Here is a 26,330-nt window from a genome sequence, read left to right as displayed (position 1 = left end):
CTGCCACTGGCATCATCGCCGAGGAAAGGAGCCATGTAATTACTTCCCTGGTGCTGGTTATTTGGAGCACGCTGGTCCATTTTTTCCTTTTATTACCATTGAACTTCAGGAAAGTGTCTGTCAAAGCCCCTGACCACCTCCCCTATGCTGGATTTATTTGGTGGCTCCCCTAGGCTGGTGCTGAGGCCTGAGCATGCCCTGCAGTAAGGAGGTCTCATTCCTCTAGGCAACCCCCACCCCCCCACAAAGCTTCTCCTTGTGGGTGTGACGGGTGGCAGTGGGACAGACAGCTGTTCATAACTGTCACACCATCAGAAGTTCCCTTCCTTCCTTTTCCCCCCACATCTTAGGTAGCTGTGCCTAAACCTGCTTTGAGGTTGTGGCAGCTGAGGTGGGGCATTCTCTGGGGCATTGTCTGGAAGGGCGAATCTTCCAAAGAGACCCCAAATTCAAATTCCCTACTGGCTGAATATTTCAGGTCTGCCCCATGAGATTCCCGACTGTAGGAGGTGAGAAGGAGCTGCCCTGGTCCTTGGGTCACTGCCCCGAGGGAGGCTGCCTGCTGGGGGCGATGTCACACCTGAGCCCTGGGGTCTGGGGCCTCCCGTGGGGGCACAGTGCACCTACAGCTGACGTCTGTGGAAGTGAGGCAGCCCGCCACTGCCAGATGCTTGTCACGTCACTAAATCCTGGTGCTTCTTCTCTGCACCAGCCCTGGTCGCCCTGTGTCCCTTTACCTTCTGTCCCGGGGGGAGGTTGGGCCTGAGTGTGGCTACTGGAGCTGGAGGCAGGTGAGGAGGGCGGCTCAGAGTCCTTGAGTGGCGTCCCCAGGGTCACTTGGCACATCAGTGCCAGTGGGGGTCTTGGCTCCTCCCAGGCTCCCCGTGATCACCATAAGACCCTCTTTCCGGGGCGGTGTCCCTAAGCAGCTGGGACTCACGGTGACCACGACATCACTGCTGGCCTCCTTCCCCCCGGAGCCCCGTCCTCCCTCACCTCCACCATCCCAGTTAGCATCTGGGGCTGCTTTATCAGGGGACTTCCTTCTGGGCGATGCAAGCCATGTCTTTACAGATGCACAGGGTCTGCTCTGTCCCGCATCACCTGTCCTAATGCAGTCCCCTCTCAGTGGAGTCTTTCCGCTTGTTTCTGAATCGAATTTCAAAATGTGCAGCGTGCAAGGCCAGCTGGAAAGGCCATATGCTTTTGAGCCCATGTGCTTCCTGGGCGCCCTCCTGCTCCCTTCTCCCAGGGGGCGGTCCCTCCGTGACAGCCACTCCCACTAAGTGAAGGGTCACTGAGGGCCAGGCCCTGCGTTGACAGCTGCCCAACAGGTGCCTGGACAGAGCCTCATAGCAGCCCTGTGAGGGGCCTCAGAACCCCACTTCAGACACGCAGCCTGAGGCCCAGGGGTTGGAACCTGCCTGGTCCACACAGCGGCTAATGGGCTGGGCCGGGATTTGCACACACATCTGTCTGGATGGCTAACCACCCTCCCCTCCTCCAGGACCTCACAGTGATATGATGAGGTGACGATGGTGGTGAATATGGCAGTGGTGTCGCTGGCATATGGGGATGCTGATGCTGATGACAAGTGGTGGTGACAGAGAGGCAGCAGAGGTTGTGGGGGCGGGGCGGGATGACGTTTCTCAGCCCCCCTTACATCCAGGTGGGGACTCGTGACCACCTCTCAGCGGTATGTGGGGAGAAGTGATGTGTCACTTCCTGGCCGAGGGGATTAAGAAGCAGATGTGCCTTCTCCCTATCCTTCTGCAGCTGGAAGACGCCATCTGATCTGAGGCTGTGGGGTGGGGGGAGTCATGGGAGGGAAGGAGCCTGGGGTCCCATCACCCCAAGGCCCACAGCCACCTGCTGGACAGTGCTGGAGGGTGTAAAAGTCAAGGATGGGTTTGATGTAAGGGAAGGCATGATGGGAAAAGGCTCCAAGTCCTGCAGTGCTGCTGAGACAGTCACTTAGAAGGCCCAAGAGACTGACAGGAGACCCTCGTTGGCCTTTGAGGGTCAGGGCAGTGTGGCTCTCAGGAACAGAATCCCTGCGGGACAGGGATGAGGAACAGCGGTAGCTGGCCCACACCATAATACATACTGGCCTTGGAAATAATCACCTCTGCCCTCCCCGGAGCCAGACCCTGCTCTTCCCCTGCAAGCCCCTGGGCAGGAGCAAGTGGTTGCCTCGCTTGATTTCCTTCTCTGGCAAGCTCCAATTTCCCCCATGAAGAGCAGCTCCACCCACCTGGCCAACTGGTCTGAGCCCTGGGAAGGCAGCCATGTCCCTGACAACTGTCAGGCCCTCAGAGAATCCCAGGCCTCACCCATATCCTGCCCTGTTCCCCTTTAGAGAGGAGGACATGGCTCTGCTGGGCCTCCAGGGCCGGGCTGTGGGCACCTCGGGTGCTCTAAACCCATTGGTGTGAGCCTGTGGGGATGCATTCCTGACAGCTGGGCCTGCTCCGGAAGGCAACCGTGGGCAGAGTGTCCCGGGACCAGGCCTGAACTGAGAGGCATGGACCAGAAAATGATGCAAATAAACTCAGAGGCAGCCTCAGAGCCGGGTGGTTGGTCATCCATGAGCCACTGCCCTGCACCTGCCACTTGCTCCCCCAGTGCAAGCTGAGTGGCCGAGGGAACTGTACTGAACATCTCACTTGGATCCCCCTCTCCTTCTTCACTGCTATGCCAAGTGAAGCCCTCCCTGGCTGCTGCCTGGGCACGTCCCCCTGCTCCCCAGACCGGGTCCCGCACTGTCCCCCTATGTGTTTCTAAAGCCCAACTCTGATGGTGTCACCCTGCGACATTCTATGGCCCCTCATTTCCTACTTGGGGAAGCCACTCAGCGTCACAGGCCAGGCCATCACGAGCAAGTCCCTAGCAGGAGGATGTGCGACCCAACTCAAACTTGTCTGTGCATCCAACACACAGTAAGCCAATGTCTCAGACACTGGTTCTGAAGCAAAGCAAGCTTTACTATCAGAAGGACAGCCCGATGAGAGGGCGCGGGATCGTTCCCCAAGCCGCCTTGCCCCGTTGAGCTTAGGGACAGCTTGTATACACGAGAGGAGGGTAAGGGGTTTCTTGAAACCTTGAGCGAGTGTGCTTGAAACAATCTGGAGGAAAGCATTCGTCTGCACGATGAGGCTCCATGTGGGATCCAGTAAGATCAGATACCTCAAGACAAATGTTACTGCCTGGTCGGCATCAGGTTCCTACACCAGGTTTCTAATCAGTGGGTAAACAGGGAGTCGGGGTAAGAAGACAAAGTTAGTGATGGATCATCTATGAGCTTGAGAGGCTCACAGAGCATAATTAAGTAGAGAACAAAGAATATGGAGATGACTTAATAATGCAATTAATACAACTGCAGTTCTGCTGATGCTCTCAGAACAGGGCTGGGAACCAGCGTCCCGCCTCAGGGGGAGTCGTGAGGGGTTAGCACCCAAACTCCAGAGTCAAAGTCCAAATCAGGTCTCTGCCCCTGACTCGCTGTGTGACCCTGGACGTGTTACTTAACCTCTCTGAGCCTTGGTTGCCTCATGTATGAACTAGAAATAATGTCCGTCCCATAGGGTGGCTCTGAGAATAAATGAGACAACACGTAGGTTGCTCGGAACTGTGTCCGGCGCACAGACGCTCTCGGTGTCCGCCCATTCTGGGGGTCCATCGCTTCTCTCCGTTTGGTCAGGTCAGCACTTTTTCCTTTGGCATCAGGCCCTCCTCTCACCCCTGCCCACTTTATCTTTGCACTGACCGCTCTGATGAGCTGATGCATTTCCAGGCGCAGCCAGACGAACTGCTTTCCTGCCACTTGCCACCACACTGTCCTCGTCCTCTCCTGCAGCTGCGCTGAGCCTCCTGCCCCAGCCCTACCGACGGGCCCTCCAAAGGTGCCTGACGTGTTCCTACTTCTGTGCTTTACTCCTGCTGCTCCCTCTGCCTGGATGCTGCGTACCCTACACTCTTGGTCCCCCCAAATGCTTCCCGGCCTCCAGGCTCCAGCCCCCGTGGACCCTGAAGGCAGAGCACAGCGGAAGGAAAGGGACTTTATTTTTTTTTATAGATTTATTTTTTATTGGAGTTCAATTTTCCAACATATAGAATAACACCCAGTGCTCATCCCATCAAGTGCCCCCCTCAGTGCCCATTACCCAGTCACCCTCCCCGCCCACCTCCCTTTCTACCACCCCTAGTTCGTTTCCCAGAGTTAGGAGTCTCTTATGTTCTGTCTCCCTCTCTGGTATTTCCCACTCATTTTTTCTCCTTTCCCCTTTATTCTCTTTCACTATTTTTTATATTCTCCAAATGAATGAGACCATATAATGTTTGTCCTTCTCCGATTGACTTATTTCACTCAGCATAATACCCTCCAGTTCCATCCACGTAGAAGGAAATGGACTTCAGACCCTGAGAGGTGTGGCTTCATCCCTGCTCCATCTCTCACCTGCCATGTGACCACAGATGTGTTATTTACCTGCCTCGAGCCTGATTTACCTGCCCTGCTCACCTGGCACATGCAGATGGTAATGCCAAGCCTGCAGGGTTCTTAAATGCACCGACTGTGGTGGTTCAGGAGAAGGGCCTGGTGCACAGAGGGTGCCTAATAATTGCTGGTTGATACAATCGGTACTAGGCTGACATAGGTTAGCTCTTTCCTTGTCACTTTACCTCCAGAGGAACAGGCAGGAGCCCCAAGGAAATCTCATCCAGCTGCCTTGCCCTGGGAAAGAGAAATAGGAAATATTCTAATTCCAAAGAGTAAATGTCAGAGGCTTGGGAAGGATTTGGAGTCTCTGAAAATAAATGGGGCATGGAAGGGGAGAAGGGAAGAGGGAGGGAGAGTGGAGAGGAGGGGAAGGGACAGGGCAAGAGGGGGAGGTGAGGTGCCAAGGCTGGGACAGACAGAGGGAGAGGGTGGGGGCGGGGCTACTCTGCAAGGTGCCTCTTGGGACCTTGGGTAGGGGTTCAGCCAACCTCTGGGCACTCTCAGGGGTGGGTCAGGGGACCTGCCCCTGATGAGGGAACTCTGGTGCCACTGAACAGAATGTGGGGAGGACACGCCGCCTTCTCCAAATCTCGTGGGAAATCTCTGCTCGGATGCTACCTTACTGACCTCCTCAGATGCCTTTCCTGACCCCCACGGCTAATGCAGCAGCCCCACGTCCCTCCCCATCCCTCTTACCCTGTTTCATTGGTCACCTTTCACTCTGCATAGTCGACATGCATTTATTTGCATATTGTCACCCCCATGCTCGCCTCAGAAAGTCCATGCCTGGGCAGCACCTGCAGCCTGGGCAGCACCTGCAGCGTGGTTAGGTGGTTAGCCTCGTTCCCCACTGTGTTCCCAGGTATGGAGGGAAGACCCACCTGGGGGCAGGAGACAGATTTGAGGAGGTGCAGATCCCAGGACATCTACCTGAAGGGCAGATTTGACCAGACTGTGCCCCGCTGAGAACCCTCCAGGGCTCCCGATTACTTTTGGGATGGACACGACCAGCCTGGCTGGGGCCTGTAAGCCCTGTCCCTTCCTGCTAACAGTGCTTCCCCTTGCATTCTGTGTTCCAGTTCCTCTGGCTTTGTTCCAGCTCCCCGTCCTTGCCCTGCTTCTGCTTCCCCAGGGCCTTTGCACATGTTCCCTCTCTGCCCTGGACACTCCCCTCACCTAGTCAGAAGGTGACTTATCCTGCAGGTCTTCACCCCTGGGAGGATTTCCCTGACTTCTCATGGATCTCTGCTCCCCGCACCTATGGAGTCGGCGCCTCACGGCTCCAGAGTTCTCTTCGGTATTCCAGGTCATAATTGAAATTGCACGTATGTTAGGGCCAGTCTGTAGGACATGGTTCCTTCCCTCAGCTGTGAGCAACAAGAGGCAGGGGCCGAGTCCTTCCCCACTGCCCCATTCTGTGTCCAGCGTGGTGCCCGGCACCATGCCTACATGTGGGATGGATACATGAGTAAGTGAATGAATGCCAGGGGCGTCCCAGTGATGCCACAACATCACATGGCAGTGCCTACGCAAAGACTCAGGGGAAGGAGGGGACAGCAGGGTGTGATGAGGGAGCAGTGAACTTGGCAGAGAACAGAGACAGGGATAGCAGCTGTTCTGCTCTCAGCCCAGCCCTTCACTCCGGAAAAAGCACTCTGAATTTATCACCCCCCCCCCACCCATTACTTGTCAACTGAGAGGTGGTTGGAAAGAAGCAGAAAGAGCCTGGGGGGGGGGGGCATCATTTTCCTGACACTGTAGCCTCCTCCCAGAAGCCATCCTGATTACCCCAACCTACGTGGAGCTCACCCCTTCCTCCCCTGCATTGCCTGTATCTTCCACACATTTTCCTTTTCGCTCTTTTCATGCCGAGCATCAAGATATAACTTGGAATAGAACCTCTCCCTGGTAACTGGGAACTTCCCAGGCCAGGGCCACTGCTGATTCACTTCCATGCTCCAGGCCCCCGCGACGGTTTGGCCCCGTTGAAAAGCAAAATTCTCCAGAGTTAAAGGTGAAGATCTAATCGACTTTGTTCAGTGATACACGGATCGCGCGGCGTCCAATCCAGCAAGTGGAGAGCAGCCCCGAGGTGTAAAAAACGGAAGGTGTCTCTGCGAACAAGGGGGGGTAAGAAAGTTACTAGCAAAAGAAAGGAAAAGATTGTTCCAGGCAAGGTCACTGTCCCGTAGGAGGACGGGCAGGGGGTTATGCGGACCACCTCACCTTCCACTGCGACCAGGACCTCTCTGCGGCTGCCCAGGGAATCCCTGACTGATTGGTTACGTTTCTGAGGGGGGTGGAGAGTGGGGTTATTAAGCCCTGGTGCGGTGACTTGGCCTGAGCGCTGCCATTCTGGGGCCCTACCTTTCTTGATAACATCTCTTATTAAGTGCTCTTGAGTGGAACCAGACAGTTCATTATGGGTGAGCCTCAGTTTCTCCATCTGTGACACCGCCCTCCCCGGGGTGCGAGGACGCCGGGAGGAGAGGGTGTGGGGTGCTGGGTGGCTGTGGGGTATGGGCTTTGGTGCCTGCGTACAGGGGCCACTGCTGGGTGGCAGGCAGGTGCCTGGGGAGCCTCCGGCCTGTCTGCCTCTGCCGTCCCCACCCCGTGACCTCTGTGGCCATTTCCCTGGTGGCCGCCGGGCTGCGGGGCTCCAGGCTTTCCCACGGTGCGTCACCCTCCTGTCCTCACCACCCACGGGGGCTGCGGGGCCTGTTTGAGATGCAGGCGCCCCTGGCCTCCGGCTGCTGGGAGCCCCTCGGAGGCCCCACTGCTCCTACAGCAAAGACCTGACCTGGGGCGTGTTCAGGGCCCCGGGAGCCCGGCTCCCCCTCCCCACCCCCCCGCCCAGGTGTGGAAACTGAGGCTCAGAGAGGCGATGAGACTCCCCTGGGCGCCCGTGTGGAGACGGCAGAGCCGGATTCAGACCCAGCCCCGTGGGGCTCAGTCCCTGCACCCAGCCGTCCCCACGGGCCACCCAGGGGCGCGGCCTCCAGGTGCTGTGCGCCCGCCAGTGGGTCTCCTCACAGCAAAGGCTGCTCCCCCCCACCCCGCATTCATGTCTCGGGGCCGTGCCGGGCCCAGAGCGCCCACGGACCCCCCACCCGGGCCTGGGCCGCGCTCTGGTGGGAGCCGGGGAGGGGCGAGGCTCTGCGCTGCGGCTGCCGGGCTCGCCGAGGGCCGGGCACTGAGGGGATCCTAACCCGGGAGGCTTGGGCCCAGCCCGAGGCCACTGTGGACGCCCCCCACATCTTCAGGGGGCTCCTCCCTGAAGAGACAACAGGACCGGGTTCGGAGGGGCCGAGGACCATGCCACCGATGTGTCTGTTGCGCACAGGAGGGTCTTTAGAAGTGTCTAGACTCAGCCACCAAGAGATCAGTTAAGAGGTCTCCAGGAGGTTCAGGAGCAGGTGACAGCAGGGTGGCCAGTGGAGACAGCAGGTGGCCACGGGTGGCCTCAGGGAGGCTGAGAGGCCTTGGGTCCGTGAAGGGCCGGGCACTGTTGGTCAGAGGGCTCAGGTGCCGCAGCAGAGCTGATGACCCTGGTCAGTGCTCTGCAGGCCATCAGCAGGGATGACAGTTGGGCCCATGCAGTGCACTGTGCAGGGATGGGTCACACCAGGTGGTTGCACCTCACCAGCCCAGGCACCGTGGGTGAGGGTGGTGGTGATGTGACTGGGGGTGAGAGAAACACCTGCATGGAGCCTGTGGAGGGCCAGGCACTGTCCCCAGGGCTCCACGTGAACACAAGGAATGATCCTCACAGCATTCCCGGGGGCTTGTGCTGTTATCCCCCCATTTGATAGACGAGACACAGACAGGCTGAGGGACTTGCCCAAGGTCGTGCAGCCAGTTAGCGGCAGAGCAGGGACCGGAATGCGGGTGGTAGTTCCTGAGTTCATGCTGCAGCCGTCATTCTACATGGGCTGGAGGAGATGACCGTGCTGTGCCACTGCTCTTGAGGAGTGACGGTGACATGGGACCAAACCACCAGCAAGTCAGGTGCAGCGGGTGATCACTTCCAGCTGTGGGGATCAGAGGAGGCTTCCAGGAGGAGGCAGCCGCATGCAGCTCTGCCTGAAGCAGGAGGGAGTGTTGGAACAGCACGGCGGTAACCTATCAACCAGGGTGGCTCCTGCAAGAAACGGGTTCAGGATGATTTAAACAGTAAAGGTGTTAATTAAGTAGGTGGCTATGATTTGCGGAATCCCTGAGAGAGCCACAGAGCCAGGTTCAGGTGCTGTGGTTCCAGGAGCAAGACCCACATCGTCCCACTGTTGACGGTGTCTCAGTCCACGGAGCCCTGACCCCACAGCTGGTGCCGACTTCGCTGCCGTCGCCTGATGCCGCAGGCCGCCGCTGGACCACTGCCCACAGACAACACGTGGGTACGTCCCGACTTCTGTCGTCACCGTCACCAGAGCACACATGGCCAAGAGAACCACGACCTGGTAAGCTTCCTGCCCCAAGGGCAGGCCGGGAGCCTGGGGGTGTGACTGGAAGAGCCTCGTCCCATGACCTCACCCAAGCTGCCCATGGGGCTGGGGAAGAGCACGTCTGACATTTCCAGCTGTGTCCCCAAACTGGGAATTCTCCACCCGTCGGAAGGAATTTCACTGATAAAGAACATACCGGGCAGGGCCGTGGCCATCATTTTAGGTGACAGATTGATGAGTGTGGAGGTGAAGAGGAGGGAACAGCACAGGACCTGTGGAGAACTGTTTGGGTGTGCAGGAAACACGAGAACCCGGGCTTGTGTGCACACACCCATGTCACCTACTGCCCGTCGAGTCCACTGGAAACTGAAGGAGATTGGGACTGGGAGTGTGTGTGTATATGTGTGTGTAGCAGTGTGTGCAATAGTGGTGCATGTGCATGCGTGGTGGTGTGTGCATGTGTACACTCACATGCGTGCATAGTGGTGTGTACCTGTGTAGTGGTGTGTGTACACATGTGTGGTGCTATGTGTGCATGCGTGTGGTGGGGTGTGTGCTACACATGTGCACGTGTGTGTAGCAGTGCGAGTGTATACCGTGCTGTGTGTGCACTGTGTGTAGAGATACACAGTAGCAGGGCTGCCACTGCGTCACCCAGAGCTCTTTCCTCTGTGAGTCCTCCCATCCAAGAGTGAGTGACAGGGGCGGAGAGGCTGCCCACCGGCGGCTTGTTGGCGTTTCCAGGCGGTGCCAAGGACAGTGCCTGTGGCCTCATCAGCCCTCCTCACCTAACCAGGCCGCCCAACTCCCCAGGTACTGACCTTGGCTGCTTATTGGTTCCTGACACGAAGCTCTTTAAAGAGTGGTGATCCACCCCCCCAGGTCCCCGTCTCTCCCCAAGCCAGGGGGGAGCAGGACAAAGCCACCTCGGGGGAGTTGTCTCCACTGGGGCAGAGGCGCGCAGCACAGAGGTGCCCGGCACATCTGTAACTGGTTGTCACAGGACTCCGCTCCCCTCCTTCATTGAGTATCTACTCTGCACTGCTGGCCCTGCTCCCCCTGTGTCTTGATATTTGTCACCTGCAGAGGCAGTGTTGTGATGGGAAGTGAACTGTGAGGACAAGTTCTGACGCGGGCTCCGGAGAATTGCTCTTCACTCAGGCAGCTGCTTGAGGTCTCTTGGCCTGGTTTCCTAGAGTATGAAACGGGATTGGAGCCTGTGCTCTAACAACACATACTCCACGTTGTTTCATTCCTGCCCCAAGGCCCGTCACCACGAGCTCACTCCCCATTTTGTGTTCTGCATCTCACCACTAGCCCCCACCTTCCCCCAGTTACTCAGGGGGCCCTGCCTCGCCCACCAGCCTGCAGGAGGCAGGGCTGCTGCTTCCTCTCCCGCGGGGCTCAGGGCTGCCTGCATGCGTGGATGAGTGAAGTGGCTCTGAGCAGCCTCAGAGGGAACTGTGCAGACCCGGCACTCTGAAGGTACAGTTGTGACGACCTGGCCTGGATGTTAAGATGCTTGGCTCGGGACGCCTGGGTGTCTCAAACGGTTAAGTGTCTGCCTTCAGCTCGGGTCATGATCTCGAGGGTCCTGGGATTGAGCCCCACATCGGGCTCCCTTTCCAGCAGGGAATCTGCTTCTCTCTCTCTCTCTCTCTGCATATGTGTGCTCGCTCACTCTGTCTCTGTCAAAATAAATAATAAATAAAATCTTAAAAAAAAAAAAAAAAGACACTTGGCTTGACTAAGGCCACATGGCAAATTGTTGGCAGACTTGAGCCTAGAAACCACATGTCCTAATGTCCAGCCAAGCGCCTGCCCCAACACAGGCATCTGTAGATATGTAGATATCCTCACAGACCCTCCTGACCTGCTGGGGTGGTGGGACCTTAAATGGCCTTGACCTACCTGCCAGGCCCTGAGTCCTGCTGTGCTGTGTGGCCTCGGTCAAGCCACTTACTCTCTTTAGGCCTCAGTTTCCTCTTCCGTTAAGAGAAGGGTTGGAATGATTGATTATTCTTTTTCACCATAAGGTTCTGTAGCTTATTATAAGAATAACTCAAAAATATATTGATTACTTACTATGTGCCAGGCTTTATGTCATGTATATATATATATTATGTATTAATACATATCTATCAGAAATAATTCTATTTCTGTTACTGTTCCCAGTGGCTCACAGACGAGGACACAAGGCTCTCAGAGGTGAAATAATGTGCCCAAGGTCACACAGCTAATGGCGAAGCAGACTTTCCCATGCTCTGCTCCACCAGCCACCCTGCACTTGGATAAATCCTGAGCCTGCCTTCAAATAATTCCATTTCCCCAGAGAAGGGGCCACTTCATTACAAAAAAAGAACCACTTCATTACAAAAGGTCCCTCTTCACAAAGACAGAACAAGGAGACCAATTAAAGTCGCTTGGTTTTGGCATCACTTTGGAAATCGATGCGCCGTGATTGCGAACCCAGGCTCTGTGGGCAGCAGTCTAATTTTAGCTGGATTTTGCGGGCTTCTCACCAGGCTCATCCACCCCCGTGGACCGGCAGAGTGGTTCCGAGAGCATCATTGATCTTTTGACTAAAGCGTCCTCACAAAATACAGATCTGCTGTTACTCGGAGAGCCATCTGCCATGGAGGCACAGAAAACAGGCTGCCAGGAAGACATGAATCACAGGTGCATTGCGGAACCCACCCTCTGGCACCAAGGCCCCCACACCTTTGCCTCCCTTGATCTTGGGCTCACAGAGCAGACCTGGAAACTTGTTGCCTTTTCCTGCCCCCATTTCACCACAGAGCAAGGGAGCCATCAATAGGGTGTTTGTTAGAGGGACGCCTGGGTGGCTCAGGGGTTGAGCATCTGCCTTCGGCTCAGACCATGATCCTGGTCCTGGGATTGAGTCCTGCATCGGGCTCCCTGCATGGAGCCTGCTTCTCCCTCTGCCTGTGTCTCTCCCTCTCTCTGTGTATCTCTCATGAATAAATAGATAAAATCTTTTAAAAAAATAAGGTGTTAGGGATGTTTCCTGTTATGTGCAAGCTCTTTATGAGGGCCGTTGGCGTCTCACGATGAGCTTGAGTTCATGGGAGGATGATTCAGGGCTCCGGCTCTGGGACGTGGCATCCAGTACCCCGTGTACATGGTAGGCCTTAGAGAAAGAGAACGCTGTCCTTGAATAGCAACGGGCCCTCCCGGGCGGATCAGCAGGAAGGGCCAAGTGTTCTGTCTCACAACCTGTCCTGGGGCAGCGGGGTTTTCCAGGAAGCCAGAGCGGAGAAGAGAGCCCGTTGCTTCGGGGCAAGTGTCTCTCCAGTTGGGTGGAGAGTAGATCTGGGTCGGGGAGGCTCTGAGAGTCCAACCTTCATTCAACAGGTGGGTCCTGAGCCCCCTTGGAGGAAAGGTGACTGGTTCTAAGGCCACACAGAAAGGTGGCAGCAGGAAGTGGACACTGATGTCCCTCACTAGACGGTCAGCTCCTTAAGGGTTGGCAATGCCATTGTCCAGCGAGGGTCAGTGAATAAGTGAATGGGAAAATGAATAGGGTAGTAACTGTGACTGTATACAGTGATGTGAGGTGGCCCCTTGCAGGCTCTGGAACCATGTGGCCGGGGTCACTGTGTGACCGTGGGTGAGCAACTAGACTCAGTTTCTGATTCTGACACTAGTTTCCTCGGCTGCAAAATGGGATGTGCTAGCAGCCACCTCACTGGCGTGCTGAGAGGATTAATTGAAAAAAAGCAAGTTCCACATTTCATACAGGTTTGGACACATGGGGACCAACTAAAATAATAGCTATTTATCCTAGAATGACTTTTCACCATTAGCCTATTTGTTTTTGTCTCAGATGCCACGTATCGGAAGATATCCCATCCATCGAACAATAGCTTTTGCTGGGGGAAGGAAACAGAGAAAGATGAAATAAAATGTCTAAATGGATTGAAAGAAGCATCTTGTTTTGGAAAGTTTAAAATGCATGTCCCAGAATTGAGATGCGGGATCAATGTCAAAAGGCTGTTTCTAGATCTCAGACTCCTGGAAATGTTCCCAGGAACCATCAGAGAGGAAGGATGGAAGCAGCGATGTTCAAGAGCTGAGCCCTTCGTTCTCTTCTGCTACCAACTGACAAGTGACCAGGGATGCCTGGGAAGCTCGTCCCCTCTCTGGCCTCAGTGTCCGGCCCAGACACAGACCTAGCAGGTGGGTTTAGAGGAGCCCTCGGGGCTTCCAGCCATGGATCTGGCCAGAGAGGAGTGAGGTCCTCTGGCTGACTCAGCTGCAGAGGTGGGGGTTCCTGGGGGTGAGGCCTTCTTTACAGGTGCAGGGGAGGAGGTGTGGTCAGACCCCGCCTCTGGGAGGGAGGAGGTTGGAGGTTGTACCTCCCCTTGCGGCCCTGGAGCCAGGAGCTTGGAAGGCTGGGCCCCCTGAGGGCAGCAGCTCCCCCTTCCCCCATCATCCCTAGGTCCTGTTCTCTGGAGGCCTCTACTCATCTCTTGCTGCAAGCCTTTCCAGGCCAAGTCCACCTCCCCCAGGCCATCCTAGACTTGTTCCCAGGATTTCTGGAAAGCAGACCCCGGTTTCCAGTTCTGGAGCTCCCGGGGAACCTTTGAGGTGTGGGAAAGTAGAGCAGGAGAGCCGGAGCCAGGAGGGGGAAGGGAGATGGGATGATGAGCTCCACTCCTATTTGCTCCATGTTGCCTTTAAATAGGATAAAATGACACTCTAGTCCCCTTTACGCCATGCAGTGCTCCAAAAAAAGAGAGCACCTTGAGACATTTTAGGAAGCAAAAAATAAGGAAAACATGAGACATGTGGATATTCAGTGTACACTGAGGATGGAGAACAACAAACTCGTAGCCAAACCCCCTAATGTCTGGAAAAGTCAGAGCATGACAGGGTTTGGTAGTGAGAGGGGAGAAGAATATTCCAAGAGCAAATCCCAGCTCTGAGGCAGAAGGAGGGCCGGTGGGCCAGGGAGCATGGGCACGTTGGTCCCGCTGGAGCAGGGGCTCTGAGACGTGCAGCAGGGCTTTGGGGGCTGATGCATGAACTCTGGGGCCCGGGCTCCCCAGAAATCTCACCTAGCAACCCCACCTGCTTTCTACCCTTTGCACATTGGCTCCTGGCCCACCTCATTGTTGCCCCCCTCCCCATGATGAGGCCACATCAGCAAACCCTTGCCTGGGCCCTTGGCTCCTGGCCGCGCCCCACTCCCAGCCCTCTTCCGGGGGCCTTCGTAGTCCTGTGTTCTGTGGCCCCCCTCTGTGCCTCTGCCTCTGCCCCTCCATTCCTTCATGGCTCCTTCTACAAACATGCTCCCAAGCTGTGTTCCACAGTCCCTCTCCTTGACCTTCTAGCAGGTCTGGGCCTCAGGCATGTGGATGAGGAGTCTTAGGATCCTATAGATCGGGATCACAGGCAAGGGTGCGGACATAGAATCAAGTCACACCACGACAATGACCACAGTAAACGCTCTTCTCACTGGTGTTTTAAATAATACAAAGCCTTCAAGAGAGACCTCAGGCAAGCTCCAAGGGACCCAGTGCTGGACTCCAAGAACTAGTAGGTATTAGAGCTCCGTGTTCACTCACAGCTCCAGCATGGTTCTTCCAATACCCTATTCTGTGCCTGCAGGACAACAGCCGGTCAGAGCAGGCGCCTGAACCCTGCTGCCAACTTCCGGCAGAGGCGCAGCCCGCGTGGCCCTTCTGTTCAGCACAAGATGGTCTCCAACATGCCCTTTATGCATAGACCTGTCCCTCCCCCTTTGCTCGGGCACTGGCCCCTCTCACTGCCACCCTCTCCCACCTCCTATGGTTCCAGTTTCCTGGCACATCCTGCCCCCCCCCACCTGTGGTTTGAGGGGTGCCTCCTTGTCCAGATTGCAAATAGCCTTTGCCTTGGAGCACAAGTTGGCCTGAAGGACGTGCTCATTGTTCCTCTAAGCTCCACCTGTGTGGACTTGGAAACTGTCCCTCAAACATCTTTACACTCCTGTGCTCATCCCCTGGGTACCAGTCCTGTGTCCTCCCTGCCCCAGGAAGCCCCAGACCCCTAGGGATGAGCCCTTATGACAAGACACCCAGGGTTTATTGTCGCTGGTATTTCCCTTCGGAGGTGATATGAGGTGGAGGGTGCGTGCTCAAGGAGAAAGATGATGAACTTGGCAGCAGACACGCCTGGTTTCTAATCTTGGTTCTATCATTTGCTGGTCATGTGATCTTGGGAAAGTTGTTCTCAACCCTGTGATCACAGTTCTCCATAGCAGCCACCTGACAGGGTGACTGTGAGTCTGAGCCCCATGTCTGACACATGCCACAACAAACCAGAGTCCACCCCTGCCCCAAGTACCCGGTGCTTAACCTTTTTTCTAGAATTTCTCCTCTTGTATTTTAATCATCTGTTTATTTGTGTACAGTCCTTTTAGGCTTGAGGGCTCCCTGTGGGCAGGAATCATATCTTGTGCTCTCAGCTTCAAACCCGGCACCTGCCATGTAGCAGGGGCTGGTCAACACAGGCTGATTGAGTGGAACACAGCCCAGTTGTTTTAATACTGCTTTGTCCCATCTTGTTCTCTTCCTCGGTAGCATTACGCATTACGCATCTCTCAGATTTCCTTGGTCTTTCCTCCATGCCTGTCACCTTCGCTATATTCATTTATATATTCAATATATTTGCTATATTCATTATCCCTAGAGTCACAACGTGTTTGACTATACAACTTAGACTGTACATTTCATGTATTATTATTTTTAAAATTTCATTTCATATATTATTTTAAAATTTTAACACTTTAATGAAAAAATTTAGGTATAGTATATAATCTTTGTAGTATTGTATAGTGTATGGTTTATAAATTGTATACATAATAATATATGTATGTATATACAGTATATACATGTAGTGTCTGTATAGTACATACCATTATCGTATATAATATATAGTATATATTCTATATTCTATGCAGTAACATATAATATATTTTATATATGGTAATATATAATATGTAACATATAGTATATAATAGTATATAATAGTAATATGTTAGTATATATTATAGCATATATTATATAGTATATCTTACTAATATATTATTATATATAATATATAATTATATATTATACCATATAACATGTTTATATGTATATAACATGTATTATATGTTATATAATATATATAGTATGCAGTATATACTATATAATGTATTGCTACCTATATCATATATATTGTGTGCTATATATACTATATAATATATACTATAAGTAATTATATTATACTTATATGCTATATAATATATAGTAGTATTAGTAACGTATAATATATACTATCTATAATATATATATAGTCTATAGAATGTATATTATATACTATATATAGTATTATATACTATATATAGACTATATACACTATATATAGACTATATATAGTCTATATAGTATATATACTATATAGACTATATATAGTCTCTAGTGTATAGAGTGTACACTATATATTATATACTATTAGGATATATTAGTAATACATAATATATTATAAGGTAGTGTATCATATATATGGAGTATACATGTATATATCATTTTTTTCACCTAGCACGTAGTTAATAGTATGAAGCATAGTGGTGGAATGTCCTTTTTGATCTCTCTGTCTTTTCATTGCATTTCATCCCAGCAAACAGTGTTAGTGGATTCAACAGTGCTGGGTGGAAACAATGAGATCTTTACTACCTGTATTTTCTCGAAGCCTTTGAGACCCAAGGATTATTGTGCCCAGAAAACAACATTGTCTCCATAGGATCAGGACCGCTGCCCATGGTGACACAGTGTCTCAGGCCTCCCCCGCTGAGGCAGCGGTGTGCTGGAGCTCTCCTCTGTGTCCCTGGGAAATGCTGTCCTCATACAGCAAGCGTCTTCGCTGCAGGATAAGCAGTGACAGTCATGTGCATGCTGTTAGCTCAATTGCTTATACATGTGGCTGCAGTTTGATTGGAAGCTCTTACAAAGAGATCAATTTAAAAAAACAACCCACTCATTTCTTTTCAAACGCCCTCTAAGATTTCCATTGGTTTAGCACCCAAAGCAAGGCACAGATATTCCAGAACAACAGAGAAAGCTGTGATGCGCATGTGCCATTCGTCTATAGCTACAGAGACTGTTTTACCCATCGTGTAACCCAGACACCCACCACCAAGTGCTGCTGTAGCTATGAAATATTAAAAAAACACACACACACACACACACTCTTTTTTTTAAGGAGTTTATTTTCTAAGTAATCTCTACACCAAACTGGGGCTCGAACCCAAAACCTTGAGATCAAGAGTTGCATGCTCTTCTGACTGAGGCAGCCAGGAGCCCCAGAATGACTGTTCTGGCCAGCGGGTGAGGGACCACAAGCAGCAAGTGTCTGTAAGTGGACATACAGCAACAGCAGAACAGGCCATGCAGGTGAGGGCCTGAGTGTGGTCACCACACCACAGCCACCACTGTCACCACCGCCTGGCTGGACCCGCCGCGTGGTCTTGCCAGAAGTCCTGCTGTACCTGGCCACCACAGGGTTGGGGGGCGGGAGCTGTCTACATTCATTTCTCCAACTTTGTTCTTTTCCATTTTGATTTGAGTGATTTCCTGAAACTGCTTTTCTGTGTTCCCGATGGAATTCCATTCATGCTTACTCATTTTTATTGATTTTTGTGGCATTCATCTCTGTACTGTTTGCATTAATTCCCTCCATCTCTTTTTTTTGAGATAAACCTGCTCATTTTTCAACTCTCTCTTTTTGAAATCCTCATCCTAACTCTTCTTCAAGCCCTTGGCTCTTTGAGTTTTTTGTTTTGCGTTCTATTAACCCGCTCGCCTGTCTGAACTTTTCTTTGGAATCTTGGGTAATTCTTTTTATAAAGTTCTCCATCCACCTTTGGTTTATGTTCCTGTTTTTCTCACACCCTTTTCCTTGGCGAGGGGCTGTTCCTGTGTGCAGGTTCTCGTGTTTGTTCCTTGCTGGTCAGTATTCACTTTTGAAGAAGTTGCCAGTTGGGTTGGAGCTCCCATTTGGGTTTGTCATCTCAAACGTCCTCACCCCAAGTATGTCATTTCCTTTGTCAGAGGCAGAGTGTGACATCCTCTCAGATTTCAATGATCAAGAGTTTAGCATGGCTCATGGCAAATCATGGCAAGTCACAGGCTCTCTGTGTGCTGTGACCCAGCGGTCCACCCCATCTTGCTGGTATCCCGAGACCAGAGGGCAGTGGCCACAGTTTGCCAGCTTGAGGTCTCCATTGCCCCTGCCATGTTGAATCAGGGCATCGGGTCCTTTGTCCACACCTCCACCCCAAATAGTCACTGCCTGACTTTCAAGGACATTCACGTGCAGAAATTAGTCTGCACGTCTCAGTAAAGGGCAATTAAATCCTTCTAGTACTTGCAAGTCACCCCTGACTCCCGTGTTTCTCTCACATCCCACAGTGAACCTGTCAACAGACCTTGCTGGCTGCATTTCAACATATGTCTGGAATCAGTTACCTTCTTGCTGCTGCATTTACAACCACCCTAGGTCACATCACCACCACCTCTTGCCTAGATACCTGTAGGAGATGCCAAACAGCTCTCCCTCCTTCCTCCTTTGACCCTGCACTTGACGCATTGGGTAGGGGTTCCTGCTCAATGTAAGGCACCTGATGTCATTCACCTGTATCGAATCCTGGAAGGCTCCCTGTCCCACTTGGGCCCGGTCCACTCTGGACCAGCAGCATGTCTTCACCCTCCTCTCCCGATCCCCCCATCCCTGGCTCCCTCTGCTTCACCCGTAGAGCATCCTTGCCCTTCCCTCGCCTTGGCACCAGCTGTTCCTGCTGTCCCGAAGGCACAGCCCCTCTCTGCATGGCTAACTTCCTTCCTCCTGAGGGTTCTGATTCCACATTGCCTCTTGTCGGGCCTACCTCTCCTACATCACTGAGCACCATGTCTTATCCTCGCCCTTGCCCTGTGTGTTCTCATCTCCCTTGACCTGGCTTTACTTTCTCCTTTTCCATGGTGCTTATATACAGCTTACTTCTTTATTAGGTTTGCTTATGATCTGTCCCTCTTAGAACTGAAGCTCCAGGGACACAGGAAAATTATTGTGTCTATTGCAATATCGCAGGGGCCTAGCACCAAGCCCATTACACAGCAGGCCCTCAGTAAACACCTGTGGAGTAAACCAAGGAGTGGATGGAAGCACGCGTGCAGAGGCATCCAGGTCCTGCTCAAGGTCAGAGCCTGTCCTCGGGAACCCTCAAACCCCAGAGTATTTCAGGCTCTCAGCAGAGCACGAAGGCCAGTGCTGTGGCAACTCCTTCCCTGGCAGAAGAAGGAGACTATTTTGTCCTATTTTTTTATTCTTTGTTATTGTTTGCAGGGAGTTCCTGTCTCCCTCCCCGCCTCCCCACCCGCCCCTCCTCAATCATGAACCAGACCAAACTTCATTGCCAGATAGCTCAGGACAGTTGTCTGCTGCCCAGAGCCTCTCTTATCACAGGGCCTGAGTCTGCTTGGATCACCCCCCACCCCAGCAGACAAGGGCCTTGTGGGATGGGCTTGGGGACTGAGTGGTCCTGGCTGAGGGGCTGGAGGAGGGAAGGGCAACACCACCAAAGCTGACAGAGGCATCCATCGGAAGCTGCCACCGTGTCCCACCTCTAAGATGTCCACACACCCATGAGGTCAACTTTGCAAACTTCTTAAAAAAAAAAAAAAGAAAGAAAGAAAAAAGATTTTATTTTTTTATTCATGAGAGACACAGAGAGAGAGGCAGAGACACAGGCAGAGGGAGAAGCAGGCTCCATGTAGGGACTCGATCCCAGGACCCCTGGGATCACAACCTGAGCCACAGGCAGATGCTCAACCATTGAGCCACCCAGGTGCCCAACTTTGCAAGCTTGTTGTTCCTCTGGCAAACAATAGGACCAGTCAGCCCAATGGATATGTGTCCATTCCCCAGTACAGTAAGAGATGCCATATCGCTGAGCATGATGACATCACAGGCCCACTACCCCCACTGGCTCTCACTCTTGTCTCCCAGGTGAGGCACTGGCTCCAGGTACAGGTGATGAACCCAGGCAGCAAGGGGGAGATGGGGAAGCAAGCCAGGCTCTTGGCCCCAAAATAAGGAAAGATAATCAAGCAACCAGTCTAGTGTGGGTTGTGGTGTAGCAGACACTCCAACGCAGATGGTCCCTGAATTACAATGGTTCAACTTAGGTATTTTTGACTTAACAGCTGTGCAAAAGCAATACGCATTTAGTAGAAACTTTGAATGTTGCTCTTTTCTCAGGATGGCAATACGCAGTATGGGACTCTCCTGATGCCAGGCAGTGGCCGCCACAGCTCCCAGACAGCCAGTGATCACGAGGGTGAACAACTGCCACAACACTCCGGGAACCTGTCCGCCTCCACCACCTGCATGGCTGTCAGCCTGGTCCATACATCACCATCTCTCTCCTCAGCCAGGAGACAACCTGGACAGCCCACCCGGGGCCCAGCTGCCTCTCCTGCCTGCTGTGGTCCCTTCTCTGCACAGCAGCTAGAGCGCTCAGGCCCTTCCCTCATCTCTGAGTCCCCTCTACCTAGAGGTGGCTTTACACAGAGCTTTAGCTTCAGAGCCCACATGCCCCGGGGCCCCTTCCAAGGCTCTGGGTGAGGGCAGCAACATGGGTGATGCACATCATAAACTCAAGGATTAATTGGGGTCGAGTTTGCTCACGAACACTCTCTTTTTGGTACCCAGTGTTCAAAATCGATGTATGTTTTACACTTACGGGTTTCAATTCAGGCCAGCCACGTTTCAAATGCCCAATGAGCACCTGTGCCTAGTGGCTACAACATCAGATAGCGCAGGGTAGAGGCTTCCTGATACAATTTAAAATATTGCACAGCCATGGAAAAACCTGTTTTAAAAATAATATTCAAGGGTGTAAGGAAAAGCTCATAAAATGAGAGTATGTGAAAAAGATAGCATATGATACCAAATGAAGTATGAGCCCACTTTTCTTTTTTTAATATTTTATTTATTTATTTATCTATCTATTTATTTATTTATGAGAGACAGAGAGAGAGAGAGAGAGATACAGAGACACAGGCAGAGGGCTCCATGCAGGGAGCCTAACGTAGGACTCGATCCCAGGTCTCCAGGATCAAGCCCTGGGCTGAAGGTGGCACTAAACTGTTGAGCCACCCGGGCTTCCCCCACTTTTCTTAATATATAAAAATATGTGTATGTTTATTTGTATAAATTGATGTGCCAACTTCAGGGGAGTACAGTAAGATCCTAACAGGGACCATCCAAGTAAAAGGAATTATGATGATCTTAATTTTTCCTATTCATATTTTTCCACTCTAAGTATGTGTTGCTTTAGAGTCAGTGGAGAAATCATGTTATTTTTAAGATCAGGGTATATTCCACTATCTCCCACCATGACCTGGCCACACTGACCATTTGTGAGTGTGTGGTGCTGGCTTAGAGAACTGGTCCCAATCTTTCACTCTGTATCATGCACTTGCCACATGACACAGTTCCTCTTATGGAAGGAGGAGTTAGCCTCAGCCTCTTGGCCTCTTGACGTTGGGGTCAGCCCATGTCTTCTTTTGGAAGTGAGAGTTCTCAGTTCTGAGTCAAGGCCTTAAGAGGAATCACATGTTCTTGTGTGCCCATTGCCATGAGAAGATGCCCTGGCCAGCCCACTGGCCCCAGGAGGGTGACATACACATGGACCAGATCTGCATCCACTCTGCAGGTTAGAACTGCCAACTTGTAGAAGTGTGAGAAATGCCTACTTGCTGTAGAACCTCACATAGATTTGGGATTGTTTGTTACGAGGCTCTAGCTGACTTGTACAGTGCTTCTGAATGTGCTCAGATGTAATGGGCTCACATGGCTTCACACGTGCTCAGATTTAATCAGGAAGGCAGAACTTAATTGGAATTATACATGATAAAGCTGAAATCTGGAACACTTAAAAAAAACAAACCCACACAATTCCTAACAATTTTCATGCCCTCAGGGAACTTGGCTCCATTTCACACAGTCCTGGTTACTAAGACCTAAAGTCACAGAAGAACAGAATGTCCTTATTCTTAGGTATTATAAATTCCTGGGGATGTCAAAATGAAAACCTCCAAGTGTCTCAATATAAGAGTACATTTTTTTCCTCCTAGAAAAATTATAAATGTCCATCGTAGAAAATACAAAGAAAACACTTAATCTTATCACCAAATACCGTCAAACCTCTGTCAAACATTAATGTATAGACAATGTTATGTGGTTCTATATGTATGTTTTCCCCAGAAGAAGGAGAGCACACTGTATCTTCTGTTCTAGAAACCTCTGTTTATAGTTACTATATCTAAACATCCTCCCTTCCTATCTAATATCTTCTACAGAATCACTTCTAATTGTGGAGTTCTTGCCTCGTTGTCCACTGAATGGACGTGCCATAAATAGCTTCACCTAACTCCCGTGGTAACATGTGTGAATTACACTCGGTTTTTAACTATCAGAAGCAACATCATATATATTCAATATCCACATGCATCTCTGATTATTTCTAAAGGATAAATTCCTAGAAGTGCATCGCCTCTAGGATTACCACCTGGAGGTGGATTGGGTTATGTGCATTTATATAGCATCTAACCTCTGAGTATCAGGGTTTTCAACAGATTGGGGGCTTTGAAATTGATGACCTGCATGATCATCTTCCCTCCCATGGGCTTCTGTTGAGTCCACCTCCTGAGAAAGAAGTACCCCTTGAACTAACTAGCATAATCCAAAGTATGGAAGCTTGACTATATCAGAGCTGCCCAGCCAAAGAGCAGGACCCTGAGGGGAATAAGCAATAGGAAAGGCAAGTTATGAGAGTGTCAATGTGTGGAAAGTGCCAGAGACATGGATTGAGGATTATGCACTTAGGGCTCACAAAGACAGGCCAGTAGGAGCTGTAAAGGCAACAACCCAAGTCCCTGAATAAAGGGGTTCCCAGGGGGCTCTGAGGCCAACTCTGCATCTGGACAAATTTCACAGCCAAGAGCCCTGGAGCTGAGGCTCCCTACCCCCCAACTGTGATTCCTGCAGGGAGACAGAGACAGCATGTTGACCGTCTGTTGTCTCCTTCCATTTGCTCATGTGGGGCTTTGTCTCATGTCCACTGGCCAGTCCTGTAACTCTGCCTCATTCTGGTGTGATGTGTAGAGGGAAGGTCTGGGCCCTGCTGCAACAGGAGCCTGGTTCTGCTACTAACCCCCTGGGTCTCCTAGGACATCATTTCACCTTTCCAGGAGTGGCAGAGACCGTCCACCTGTTCATCAAATAGGTTCTTCTCCTCCCTGGGCACATAGCAGGACTACATCTCCCAGCCTCATTTGTAGATAGGTGGGATCATGTGACTGCATTCCAGCCGATAGGATGTGAGTGGAAGTGACACATGCTGCTTCCACATCAGGTCCTTGAGACCCTTGTTCTAGCTTCTTACCTTTCTACCAACATGACACAAATAAGCAGAAAGACCTCAGTTTCAAAAGCCAGGTGCCAAAGATGGCAGAGCCATAGATGACAGGGGCCAGGGTCACCCTCTGGGGACCCATCTGCCAATCAATGGGAGTTATTTTCTATAGGGGAGAGACATCAGTTGGTGTCATGTTGGACCCTTATACGCCCAGGCTTGGTTTTCAGAGCAGCAAACATTGTCTTTAGTACCACTCTGGGCAGTGTTCACTGAGGATCTGTCTTGCTGTGCACGGTCTTGTGCTCCACATATGATGCACATATGCCCTTTAATTCCCCCAAACACAACAATAACCTTGAAATGATTATCCCCATTTTTCCAGAGCATTGAATGAACTGGAACTCAAACTCACTCTCATCCTGATCCCACCTTCGGCACAGCTTTAAGAGTCTGGAGGGCCTGACACTCCGGACACTGCTGGTGTGAGTCCCAGCGGGTGAGCAGAGATGGGTGACATGTGTGGCTGGAGTCTGACAGGCAAGGGGCTGGACCCTCACCAGCAGGGGACTCAGGTAGGGGCTGGCCTACCTGCCTCCAGTTTCCTGGTCTGTCCCACGCGACCCCCAAGAGAGGCTCCATCACATGGGGTCATGTGAGGATGTTTTTCCTGATTATATTCAATTTTTTTATTTATTTATTTTTGATAGTCATACAGAGAGAGAGAGAGAGGCAGAGACACAGGCAGAGGGAGAAGCAGGCTCCATGCAGCGGGAGCCTGACGTGGGATTCGATCCCGGGTCTCCAGGATCGCGCCCTGGGCCAAAGGCAGGCGCCAAACCGCTGCGCCACCCAGGGATCCCTTTCCTGATTATATTCAAAGAATAGCATCTTCCTCCCCTCCACTGGGGACCTCCAAAGTTCAGCCCTGCTGGGGGAATGGGGATGCAGTCACCATTATTCATCATTACCTAGGGAGCCAAACTGCCTTTGATGTTTTATTGACCTGACTTTCTTCTTCAAAGGTGCCCTATCAATGGCCGCTCTGGTTTCTGCCAATTTGATGAGATGAGCTACCTCCCAAAGGAGAAATCTGACTGTAAACTATCAAAGAGGACAGGAAAAGGGTTGATTTCATTTGGGGCTAGTTTGAGGGGTCTGGTCTAAGGGGGGCTGCTCCACAGAGTTGTGTGTGTGAGAATTCCTGCAGAAGCAGCGAGAGGCCTGGGCGCTGCTGGTGCACTGGGCAGGTAAAAAAAGCTGAAGGGGGTCACTGTCCCCAGAAGGATGATCCGTGTCTTGTCTGTGGGACCCCTATTGCGAGCAAGGCTTGGCGACCGGGGCTCTAATCTCCCCCACCACCTCAGGTCCCTGTGACCTGCCCCCAGCTCCCCACAGCCCCCTGCCCCAGGATTACACTAACCTATTTATATAACTTGACCTCAAACAAGCCTGTTAAGTTTTGCCAAGTAAAGTCAACAGCCGTTGCTGGCATTGCCGGTTCATGGCATTTGAAGAGCTGGAAGGGGCTTTCGATGTTATAGGGTGTAACCCTTCAGAGACCTTGACTTGTTGACTGCTCAAACACTTCTGATGGGCCCTGTTTGGATAGATCCTGACGCCCCCACCTTGGTGCACATGCAAGGCCAGTCATGCGCTGTCCCCCAGCACACTTCCAGGCTTGCCTCCAGCCTCTGCCCTGTGTGGCCCCTCACTCCTAATCGTGGTATAAATTGTCTTTTTTAAAAAATATTTTATTTATTTATTCATGTGAGAGAGAGAGAGAGAGAGAGAGAGAGAGAGAGAAAGGCAGAGACACAGGCAGAGGGGCCCGACGTGGGACTCGATCCTGGGTCTCCAGGATCAGGCCCCAGACTGAAGGTGGCACTAAACCACTGAGCCCCCCGGGCTGCCCCAATTGTCTTAATACATTAGGCAACGCCCTGCCCCCATTCCGGGCCTCTCCATCTGTGTCTCCCATGTCTGTCGTATCTGTCCTCCCTCCCACCTGGTGAAACTCAGCCCTCTAGCTCAGGTGTCACCTGCTCCCAGGAGCCTCCCCTGATCCCACCAGGAAGAACTAACTGCTCTCTCTTCCATGCTTCCAACACTTCTGTCAGAAAATATGGAGTCTTGACTCCTGTCTTTTGTTTGCCACTCCTTCCCACAGAGACAGTGAGCCGCTTTAAGTCGAGGGCCATCTGTTCTTTATATTTGTGTTCTTAGCGTAAGTCTCTGTTGTAGGACAGGCAGGGGAGCCTAGCATATAGAAGCAGTGAGTAACAGACTCATTAGACAACTGAGCTGAACAGAGAACGAGAGGAAGAGGATTTAAAAAATAGAAACTTGTGGGCACCTGGGTGGCTCAGTGGTTGAGCGTCTGCCTTTGGCTCGGGTCGTGGCCCCGGGGTCCTGGGATCGAGTCCCTCATCAGGCTCCCCACAGGGAGGCTGCTTCTCCCTCTGCCTATGTCTCTGCCTCTCTCTGTGTGTCTCTTATGAATAAATCAATAAAACCAAAAAAATTAAAATAGAAACATGTATCAAATGGGATCTTTTCAGCTTTCAGAAGCAAAAAACCCAATATCGACTTCCCAAAATAATAGAGGGGGTATACTGACTCACAGAACTAAAAAGCTCCAGATAAGGGCTTCAGGACTAGTTTGATCATGGTGTCAGATTAATAGGTTAATTTCTTTTTTTTTTTTAATTATGTTCTCTATACTAGCCACCCTCATCTATTGATTTTGGCTTGAGGCTGGCATCCCTCATGGTGACAAAATGGCTACATCAGATTTCAGTTTCCTGTCCCCACTCTAACCATTCAAAAAGAGAGAGAACACCCATGGTCCATGATTCTCAAATCAAATCATGACTCTCAAAAAAAAAAAAATCAATTGCTGTTGCAAGATGAATGTGATTCCTGA

The sequence above is a fragment of the Vulpes lagopus genome, chromosome 8, assembly GCF_018345385.1.
Source record: "Vulpes lagopus strain Blue_001 chromosome 8, ASM1834538v1, whole genome shotgun sequence".
NCBI lineage: Eukaryota > Metazoa > Chordata > Mammalia > Carnivora > Canidae > Vulpes > Vulpes lagopus.
The sequence above is the reverse complement of the archived record's forward strand: the minus strand, read 5'-3'. Positions refer to the sequence as shown.